This window comes from Pelodiscus sinensis, chromosome 20, assembly GCF_049634645.1.
Source record: "Pelodiscus sinensis isolate JC-2024 chromosome 20, ASM4963464v1, whole genome shotgun sequence".
NCBI lineage: Eukaryota > Metazoa > Chordata > Testudines > Trionychidae > Pelodiscus > Pelodiscus sinensis.
In genome coordinates, this window is record NC_134730.1 from 11,797,266 (window position 1) to 11,809,244 (window position 11,979).

Genomic DNA, 11,979 nt, shown 5'->3' on the forward strand with positions numbered 1-11,979 from the left:
AAAAACAACCCGGACATTATAATAAAAACCAGCTGACAAAGGGGGTGCTGTGGTCATTATGAATAAGTCCGACTACGACTATGACCAGGAGGCAACTAGAAAACTCTCCAACACTACATTTTACCAACCTCTCCCCTCTGATCCCACTTCAGAATACCTAAGGAAACAGTGGAGTTTCTTTTAAGAACTCCCTACCTCTATTCAGGACCAAATCCACACAAACACCTTCTGAACCCCGACCAGAATTGTTCTGCTTCCCAAAAATTCATAAACCTGGACATCCTGGACACCCCATCATCTCCAGTATTGGCACGCTCACTACTGGATTATCCAGCTATGTAGACTCTTCTCAAACCCTACACAAATAACACTCCCAGCTATCTGACATACTACTGACTTCCTGAGAAAACTACAAAACATCAGTAACCTCCCTCATAACACCATCCTTGCTACCATGGATGTAGAAGCTCTCTACACCAACATCCCACATGAAGACTGATTACAAGCAATTAGAAACACTATTCCAGAGGATACCACTGCCAATCTGGTAGAAGACCTATGTAACTTTGTTCTCACCCACAATTATTTCCAATTTGGGGACAACTTATACCTCTAGATCAGCGAGACAGCCATGGGTACCCACATGGCCCCACAGTACGGTAACATCTTTATGGCTGACTTTTCCTCAGATCCCGTCCCCTTCACTCTTTCTCTACATCAATTACATCTATGATCTGGACCCATAGCCAAGAGACACTGGATGCATACCACAGAGACTTTAACCACCTACACCCCACCATCAATCTCAGCCTGGACCATTCTACATGAGAGATCCATTTCCTGGACACCACAGTACAGATCACCAATGGTAAATTAGACACCACTCTCTACAGAAAACGGTTACCTACATGCCCTCCAGCTCCCATCCAGGACACACCATATGATCCATCGCCTATAGCTAAGCCCTTAGATACAATTGCATCTGCTCTAATCCCATTGACAGAGACCAGAAACTTCAGGATCTCTACCAAGCCCTTATAAGTTACCCACCCGGAGAAATAAAAACAAAATTGAAAGAGCCAGACGAATCTACTTCAAGACAGGCCCAAGAAAAAACAACAGAACACCACGTGACATCACCTATAGCCCCCAACTTAAACCCATCCAATGCATTATCAAACTACAACCTATACTGGAACAGGATACTACCCTCCAAGAGGCTCTGGGAGACAGACCCATAGTCACCTATAGACAACCACCTAACCTCAGGATGATTCTTACCAACAGCCACAGGACATACCACACTAATATCAACCCTGGAACTTTCCTTTGCAACAAACCCCAGTGCCAGCTTTGTCCACATATTCACTCTGACACTATTATTGGACCTAACCATGCCAGTTACAAGATCAAGAACACATATTCCTGTTCATCCAGAAATATAATTTATGCCATCATATGTCTAAAGTGTCCGTCCGCTATGTATATTGGACAAACTTCTCAGACACTTCGCCAAAGAATCAATGCACATAAAACAGACATCAGGCTCTCAGAGAAAACTGTTGCTTGCCATTTTAACCAGACTGACCATTCTCTCAATGACCTTAAACAAGTGCATATTGCTTCAAAGAGATTTTAACTCCAGACTTCAAAGAGAAGCCTCGGAACGGTCATTCATGCTTAAATTTGACACTTTACGTATGGGTCTTAAAGATGCTAATTATCTCACCCATTGCAAAGATAGCTTCCCCAATTATCACCCCTAATGTCATTACCTCAGACACTAACCTTCCCCCCCTCACACTTCCTCTGTTCTTGAATCTGATTTGTCAATTTTATGTGTGTTCACTTTTTTTTTTAACTGTATCACTTTGGTATATACGGCCGTGCCAATTTTCTTACACAAACTGATCTGAGGAAGTGGGTCTGGACCACGAAAGCTCATCACCTAATAAACCACCTTGTTAGTCTTTAAAGTGCTGCATAGTCCTGTCTTTAGTTTCAGCTAGACCAGACTAACACAGCTGCATCTCTATCAAAGTATAGGAAGGATTCATTGCATCTAACACATGATGCTTATGCATGCATATGTCAAGGGATGCAGCATTCAGAATCCAGTCAACACTGAACTGTTAAACCAGTTAAGGAACCTTAGTAATAGCTGACATCAAGGAATCTAATAGCAACTAGCAACAATATGCATCACCCTGCATACTGATACACTGTTCCCACTGCAATCAAAGATGACTTGCCCCCAAAAAAGATTCCACACATTCTGTATCCTCATGTCAGGTGCACAACTTCCTTTTTGCCAGCCCAATTTCTCTTGCAAATACCCTTCTTTGGTGTCTTACATAAAACTGCAGCCCATTTTGCTCTGCAATTATAGAATACACGCACAAATGTCACTGACTGCGGACAGCATGTGGTTGTAGCTGTGGTCACTAATAGCCAGAGTGGAGCCTTCCAAAGCTGTGTCTGCTTTCTGAGCAGTTGATGCTGTCCACAGGGCATTAAAGCCTAAGAGAAAATGCAAGATTGGCCTCTTACCAGAAACTACATGCTCATGCACTACAGGCTTTACCCAGAAAAGATGTCTCAGCTGAAGGGAATCTGAATTTAGTCCACCTGCAAGTAACAATACTCCAGATTCCAGTCCATCTTGGCTGTGAACAAGCTGGAACATAATATGTGACAGACACCTTGCTCATAATGGAGTATTTAAAGCTAGCTCCTTTAGTATCCCTGGCTCTATGCTCAGACAAATATAAGATGCCCTCCTCCACTGCATCCAATTAGACTCAGCCACAAGCCTATTACTCTTCATTGTTCACACAGTGTGGCAGGGTGAGTCCAAGCTGTGAAAGGATCCTGTTTCCACTCAATAGAGACACTCTGACTGCAATTAGCATCAAACACAGATTTTCAGATGCCAAAAATTAACAGGCACATATGCCGCATGGAGCACACAAGGAGAGTGTAGGGGGGGGGGGGGGGAGAGACACTCTTCCTAAATAGCCTTTGTTCAGGTTCCAACTTCTCCCCTTGATAAAAGTTCAAAGCTTGGCAAATTATTCAAAGATGCTCTAGTCTAGGGCATATCAAGACCATTTAGCACAGCAGTTCCCAACTGCCAGTCGACGGATTGGTGCTGGGCTGCGAACCGCTGGCTGCCAGAGCTGAAGTTGGCTGTTCATGGCAGCTCATCACCATACAGCAGACGGTTATAGTGCCAGCAGCCGAAGTGGCAGCAGGAAGCACTTCCCTCCCGCCCCCTCCTACCCAGGTAAGATGGCAGCCCTGCTGGGGCCCTGTGCTTCCCCCCCACACACACACACACACCTTTACCTATGGGGGCATGAGACCAACTTGGGGAGGGAAGGGGCACAAAGGAGGAGGGAGTGCACATGCTGCCAACGGCTGCGCCCCCTGCCAGCACAACAGTAATGGCTACGCTCGCTAGAGAGGGCTGCCTCGCCCTGGGAGTGCAGGGGTGAGGTGGGGGCAAAGGAGTCTGGGGTGAGGGCATGGTGGGGTCACGGGGCAAGAGGGTGTTGGCATGGGCTGTAGAGGTCAAAGAGTCAAGGGCACAGGGCATGAGGTGGGGTCAAAGGGTGTTAGGCACTGGGGAGCAAGGGACTGAGTTGGGGCTATGGGTTAAGGGGGGAGGGCTGGACCTGAGGAAGGGCAAGGGTTGTAGGTCAAAGGACAAGAGGGAGCAGGTTGCAGTGGGTCAGTGCTAAGGATATGAAATATTCATTAATTTACTAGTCGAGTAGTCGATGGAATTTCCATCGACTACTCAACTAGTAGATAAGCACTTCCACATTCCTCCTGTGAAATGTACAAGAGCCCCAGTGGGGCTTCTTGTGCATTTCAAAGCAGAGGCGCCCACCTAGAGCCAGCTGGACTTCCCACTGGCCCCCAGCTGCAAGTGGCATGCCAGGTTTGAATCCCCCAGTGGGGGCTCTTGTGCATTTCAAAGCACAAGCACCTGCATGGAGTCTGGGGTCAACGGAGGACTCCCCTGCTGATACCAGGCTCCACGCGGAACCCAGACTCAGCTGGGGAGTCCCCAGCTGATCCCGGGCTCTATGCAGTGCTGCTTCTTTGAAATGCCGCATAGAACCCAAGATCAGCTGACTCTAGGTTCCGCAGAACTGCCACAAGGAGCCCAGGGTCAGCTAGGAAGTCCCTCATGGCAGCTTTTCAATGGGGCAGCGCTGCACGGAGTCCCTACCCAATGGCACTGCCACTTGAGTACTCCCTCTCCCCCCAACCCTCCTACTGTCTAAGATTACTGTGCTCAATTGAGTTCTACAGTCCAGGGACAGATCATAAAGTCTGCTAATGTTGGCCAAGTGGGAAATGGTAACTAAACATAAGCATACCTTTTCAACATTAAAAAGGATCCATATAATTTGCTGAGACAATCCTTAGCTATACAGGCAGTCCCCGAGTTACGCGGATCCGACTTATGTCGGATCCGCAGCTACGAACGGGGCACTTCCTCTCCCTGGTCTCCAGCAGACCAGGGAGAGGAAGCAAAGCGGCGGAACGCGCGTCTGGGCTGTCAGCTGGCCGCGTGCTCCGCTCTGCTCCCCCCCCCCCCAGTCTGCAGACCTGGGGGACGGGGAGCAGAGCAGAGCAAAGCCGCCGAGCCCGAGGGCAGCAGGATAGCCACGGCGCGTCTGGGCTGTCCCGCTGCCCGCGTGTTCCGCCGCTTTGCTCCGGACGCCTGTGGTACAGCAGCTGGGACGCTGCCGGTTGGTCCCGTAGCGCCGCTCTGGGCGCCACTGGACCAACCCAGCAGCACCCCAGCTGCTCTGCCCCAGGTGTCCCCAAGTCAGCAGCTGCTGAAAATGACCAGTGGCTGACTACAGGAAGCCCCTGCCCCAGGCTTCCTGGAATCAGCCGCGGATCAGTTTCAGCAGCAGCTGACTTGGGGATGCCTGGGGTTCTTAAGTTGAATCTGTATTTAAGTCAGAACTGGCGTCCAGATTCAGCCACTGTTGAAACTGATCAGTTTCAGCAGTGGCTGAATCTGGACGCCAGTTCCGACTTACATACAGATTCAACTTAAGAACAAACCTACAGTCCCTATCTTGTACGTAACCCGGGGACTGCCTGTATTCTAAAACTCAAATTGTTATCAGTGGCACAACTATCTTCTATAGTTCAGGGTGGATTTATTTAAATCAACAATTTCAATAATGCATTAAATCAGTGAGCAGGAAACCTTGGTTTAAATAATTGATTTTAATTGTGTTTTGCATTTTTTCCTTGTACTTCTTGTCCTAAAGAATGGCTGATTAATCATTAACTGATAACCATAAAAACCATGGGGAACTGCAACTAAATATAGCCTGGCTACACTAAACATGGTGCTTCTTATTGCAAACCAGGAAGATACAATAGCTCCCTACCCATTTATTTAAGCAATAATACAGCTTAATTTACATTTATTCAGATTCTTAATTTTCACATTATGTTAGAAAACAGTGATTATTACATTTACTAGATTTTGTAATATCTGTGCTGCGTGTCAAGCTCTACTTGGATGGGATTTCAAATCCAATTAAAAATGCCAGAACCCTCACAGCATTTCAAAGTTGCTTAAATACATACAACTGCTTTAAGTGTGCTGGATACATAAAAGTTTATCAAAACATATTTTTCATTTAAAATAATTGATTAACAGAAACATCACCTCTAATTAGTGAAATGAACTGATGGCCACAAGAAATAATGTCCTTCAAGATTTTAGAACTAGTGGATCATCGATTAGAATAAATTTAGGCCTTAACATACATTACCATAATTTCAAATAGAGGTTCCATTTAATTTACATAAAATCCAATTTAAGTTTTAAAAAAATCTGTTTTTATCTACTCTGCTACAGCAACAACTGGTTACCAAGTGAGTTATTGCAGTATTAAAAGACAGCAGAAAGTCTGAATAAAGGAAAAGTTGCAGAAAGTAAAGAGCTTAGAGAAAAACTGAACGACATGCTAAAAGTGACTTGTAAGGAACTAACTGCACTAATAAGGAGAACAGCCGAAGGATCCAAGAGATTCTCCCACCAACGCTAACCAGAGTGCAACAGCAGGCAGTGCCTGTCTGTTCCCCACGCCGCTCCCCCCCCCCCCCAACTCCACACTCCATTAGGTTTGAAGCTTAAGAGAATGAGTTCAGGCAATCTTAAAAAGAAAAGAAAAAGTGCTCAACGTAATCATGCAAATTCATACACTACCACAGCACAATGCTAAAAACAACTAAAAGCTGCCATATAATTATGAGACAAGAAATTCTATCCAAATCTTGTGTTAAGATTCCTTGGTACCCTCCATATCGTGGTAACACATGAGGTTTCAAAATGAAGTAGCACAACAAAGCCTTTTCACTGAAAAAGCAAACTATGAAGAGAAATGTATTGGATGTGAAGCAGAGCTCTTGATACGCTCTCCCAATAAAAATGGGTGACTCAAGGAAGGAAGGTATAGTACCTGGAGAGTCATGTTGCAACAACATTTTTAGGCCAGATATATGCTGGGTCTATTGAGGACGACATCACAAAGGCACAAAGGCACCTTATTACCACAGCAGCATCAAAAGGAAAGATGTAGAAGAAAATTCTAACTACTTGCTGGTGACTCAAATCCTCACATGTACATACATCTTGCCCTGGAACCCATATAGGATAACAATTATGACATTCAACATGGGCAAAATCCTGAAAAATCTTTCCTGAAGAATCCCCTCTTCTGACCTTCAAACACTTCTCAATCTCATCAGAGCCAAGCTCTTCACACACAAATTCAATGCAACACCAGAGCCTGCCAGAACACCATATGCAAAACCCTCCGGACATATAGCCACTCTACAATGATCAACTGCACCTTTTAAGATCTGGGATTTGTTCACATACCTATGACATGTCACATACATCATCCAATTCACAAAATGCCCCAACAACCACCGTGGAGGAAGCCAGCCAATCATGCTCTCAAATGAACTCAGAAAATGATAAAAGACAAACACCAAGTCACTTGTGGATGAACACTTTCCACAAAGCAATCACACTACACCTGATCTCATAATCCTCAATGAAAACCTGTACAACACTTTCAAAAGATGAACCCAAGAGCTTGCATTCATAATTTTTAGTATTTAGCCAAAGCTATGGACTGATCAGGCACTGGATTTATGGCTATTACAAAAATCTGTAACATATTTAATGCCCCCCTCAGCCTTTTTCCTTCCCCATTTCCCTCTTATGACTGGAAAGATGTTAATAAGCCATGTCACTTTGAATGGTTCCTTGAAATGTGTTAACTTATGCTAAACAATCTGGTCCACCTGTCATTCCCAAACCTGAAGAGCTCTGCGTAACATGGAAAGTGCATCTCTCGCACCAAAAGAAGTTGGTCCAATAAAAGTTGTGTCACCCATCTTGTCTAATACCCTGGAACCAACACGGCTATAATACTGTGTACAGCATAGCTGAAGGAATCTTGTTTTTGCAGAATATTTACAAGGAATCTGGTGACATCTTAAAGACTAACAAATGCCATTTATTATTATTATTTTTATTATTAAGGTATAATCTCTGGTGAGCTACAACTTACTTCCTCAAATGCTGAGCAGAAAAGAAGAAAATGGATACAGAGATGGGAGTGGGAGTGTGACATCAGTGCTAGAACATAGTACATAATTCAATCTAGGTATGTCTAGAAAGCCTATACCATAATACCCGGGCACTCTGAACAGGATAAGGAAAAAGTTACTGCACATATAGCCCATCTTTACTCCCCTTCGGCAACATTGTTTCTAGGAACCATGATGCGTAAGATGTAGGAAGGTGGGAAACACCATCTGTAGTCTTTTATAGGGAGAGGAAAAGCTGACCTCCATAAAGATGTCATTGGAGAGTGAAAGGTCAGCTGTGTTCATCCTGATCTCCAGAAGCAAGAAGTTAGACAGCCCAAGGCACTTTACGAAATATCCTGTCTCTGGCACCTAGCCTCATCTGGGCTCGGTCATCCATAGCATTCCCATTGACAGAAGCATTCTCAGTTGGTCACTCAGGCTATGTCTCTAGACAACAAGCCTCTTTCAAAAAAAAAAAAAAAACCCTTTTGAAAGACAGCATCTAGACTACAAGCAGTTTTTTCGGAAGTCTAGATGCTCTTTTGAAAAGCACAGTTTGCATTCAATAGTGCTTTTTTTTTGAAAAAGTACTTTAAAAAAGGCATTATTCCTCGTAAAATGAGGTTTACCATGATTGAAAAAAAAAATCTGTCACGTTCTTTCAATTTACTTTCAAAAACACAGCTGACACCTTCAGAGGGTAAGATTGTCAATGAAGTAGCTGGGTTACAATTCAAGTGATTTCAGTTATTGCACTCCAATTCTCCCCCTTTATCACACCCCACACGCCTATGACACAAAGCTCTTTGTACTGTTATCTACTTCAGAAATAGAATTTAAGACATTTAGTTTAAGGGCTCTACGCTAGTTACATTAATAGTCTCTGAAGCACACTTTATGGTTAACTGCTTTACAAACATTATGGCCATGTCTACACTACAATGCTACAGCACTGTCTGCTGTAACTCCATAATACAGACACAGACTACACTAAGCAACTGAAAGAATTTTTCCTGTCACTACAAGAATTCCACTTCACGGTAGCACAGTTGATGGAAGCTTTCTTCCCTTGAGCTAGCTGTGTCTACACAAGGGGCTAGCTCAGCATAGCTATGGTGCTCGGGTGGATTTTTCACATTGCCAAGCCATGTACTGGCTAAGGATGTTAAATATCGATTAATTGACTAATCATAGTTGATGTAAAATGCATCAGCTATTCAATTAGCCGATAGAGCAATTCTGCCTTTGAAGTGTAGCAACTGCCCTAGAGGCGAAAGCGCCATGTGGAACCTGGGATCAGCTGGGAACTCCCCACTGATCCCAGGGTCCACATGGCACTGCTTCTTTGAAATGCCACAGGGAGCCTGACGCTGGGCTCCCTGCAACATTTCAAAGTGGTAGCACCGCATGCAGCCCAGGGTCAGTGGGGGAGTCCCCAGCTGATCCAATGAGTGTGCAGCCTGGGGACACCTCAGCTGGCCTCAAGCTGCAGGTGGCCATTTCAAAGCAGCAGTGCCGCGTGGAGCCCAGGGTCCCTTCCTCTCCCCCCCCTTACAGAAGCATGGGGGAGAGGGGGAGAAGAAACTAGTCGACTATCTGATAAGTATTTGCTTATTGACTAATTGACTGGTCCTTCACATCCTTAGTAGTGGCACTGATGTAAGTTTTATGTACAGACCAGGTGTAAGCCACATCACACAAGTGAAATATTATCCCCGTTCAGATGGGCAACAGGAAGCAGAGTGGTTATGTGACTCTTGTTCCATCTCACACACGAAGTCAGTGGCACAGAACTCGGGAATATAGATTCCCGTTGTACTACCAAATGGCTGACGGAGGGCACCTGCCGTACAGCACATCAAATGCATTCCAAAAGCTGTCACAAACCTTACTGCAAGTTAGGAAAAAAATTAATTGAACACATTCCATACTCAGCCTTTATAAGCAGGGATTAAACACACGCACACTAACCAAGCACCCCAAAGGATAAAGAAGGGGTAGTTATTTACCATTTTTATTTATTCACAGTGCAGATCTTAGGTAACAAGGGTAAAGACTTACAAAACAGAATGAATGCCAGCAATGACACTTCAGAACATCAGTCCCTGGAAGGAAAAAACTAAGTGAACAGATGGCTATACTGGATCTAATCCCATGAGCAAAACTAATACAGGTTGAACCTCTGTGGTCCGGGACTCTGGTCCGGCAACATCAATGGTCCAGAAGGATGTTGCTGAACTAGAGAGTCCCAGAACAGGGATTGCTTGTGGCTGGCCAGCAGGGCTGCGGAGCCCACAGGGTACCAGATCCCGCAGTCAGCCAAGCTGGGAAGTCAGCAGGGGCACCAGAGCTTGTGGGGGAGGGAGAGTGGCAGAGCTCACAGTGGGACCCTAGAGTCTGTGGGGCCAGGAAACGGGGAGGGCTGCAGAGCCCACAGCTATTGGGGTTGCAAATGCCCGCAGGGACACCGCTGGAGCTCATGGGGCTGCCACAGCCAGCAGTCCGAGGGCATTGGAGCCAGGTAGCTGGGGAGAGGAGCTCAATGGAGAGGCTGGAACCCCTCTCCACCCTCCCCTGGTCAAGAAAACTCCCTTGTCTGGGACCAGTCAGGTCTCAACAGAGCTGGACCAGGGAGACCCCACCTGTATTAATATTTATGCATCAGGGAAATATTACCCATGAATCATTCTGTAATCCATCAAAAATTAAACTAGGGAAGCTAGACAGAAAAGCAGAGAGGTTTCACACTGATGCAAGGGAGAAACTCCACAGGGAGACAAGCTTGCAGTCATTCTTACATATCTATTGAAGATGAAATGCAGTAAATTAAGCTTGTTGGGGTCAAAAATCTAAAACATCTCTTAACAGAAGATGTTGGTAGTCCAGTACTCTGAAAAGCATCCTGCCTTAAACACTATCCAGAGAGCGCTTCAGACATAGGTTGAATAAGCAACCACCTAGGGTGTCAATTCTGAGAGCATTTCTACCACAGGCAGCAGTGACATAATCTACCCCAAGATCACAGGCTGTGGCAAGGTGGGGCCAGCCACAAGATATTATGCATTGCAGGACTCCACCTCCAGGACCACGAGGCTGCAGGAAGAAGCTAGGAATCTAGGTCTATACCTACACTGGCAACTGACAAACCCCTCCCCCCCCCCCCCCACGAAAGACAAAAGTTTTGTCATGGCAAGTGCCAGCATGAATAGCTCGTGGGGGATGGTCAGGAGGAAATATTTTGTTGGCAAGAGCAGATGAACAGCAGCTACACTGCCCAAATAGTAACACAGTTGTGTCAATATGGCAGTATTGCTAAAACCTTTGTAGCGTAGACAAAGCCTAGGACAGTGGTGAGCAATCTGCAGTTCATAGACCCAAGGCTCCCATCTGCCCCACCTCTCGTGCACCGGGGCACCAGAGCGACACAGTTTCTGCTCTGCCCACTCCCTCCCTCCCAGCACTTTTGGAGTGCCACAAATTGCCTGAATGAAGGAGGGCCACTCACTCACTATTCTTGGTTGCCCAACACTGACTGGCCTAGGGTATATACACACTGCAGTTAAAAACCTACAACTAGCTTATGCCAGGTGACTCAGGATAGGGGCTAACAGCAGTGCAGAGACTTAGGTTCTACCACTTTGTGAGGTGGGAGGGTTTGTCTGGCCAAATGTGAGGTGGGAGGGTTTGTCTGGCCAAATGTCTACACAGCCATTAAACAGCCCCTTAGCCCAAATCCAAGTCTGACAGGGGCCAGCCATGAATGTTATCTAATTGCAGTATAGACAAGCTCTTCACTCCAGCATGGCAGTGAAACACACACAGAGAGAGAGATGGGGACAACCTAGGGGTGCCACTTGGGCACCCTGTTGTCATGGAGAAATGCAGCAACAAAAATAATTATTTGCCTAATTCACTCTCACATCTCTGGCTAGATTATAGCACCAATGGTGCTAAGATACAAGAGAACTGCAGAATGTGCTCAGACTTCAAAGTATTCAGGTTTTCACTGAAACAATGCATGAACAGTTTAAGCTTCATCCTGATCTGGCAGCTATGCCTACTCTCAGACTCCATATTCTTACAGCTGGTCTTAATCTTGACAATATATGCGACTATTTCATTTGGATCTTGCCTGCCTGCCTCAGAAGCCCAAGTATTATTCTCTGTGTTTGAGGCTGGCTGGCTGTAACAATCCAGATTGACACTATGGGGGAGGGGAGAGCAGAGGTAAGGTATTCAATGGGGTAAAACCCCAGGCCTCTGGGATCTGCTTCCGCTGTTGGTTGGCAGGCCAGAGGACACCTCTAAAACATGCAACAAGGCGTTTCC

The 11,979-nt window shown here is 45.6% G+C and overlaps 1 protein-coding gene across 2 annotated transcripts in view; it reads right to left on the reverse strand.

Annotated features, from left to right (window-relative positions):
• Positions 1-11,979, reverse strand: part of LLGL2 (LLGL scribble cell polarity complex component 2) — a 69,054-nt gene that overhangs the window by 55,731 nt on the left and 1,344 nt on the right. The gene's annotated exons all lie outside the window — the stretch shown is intronic.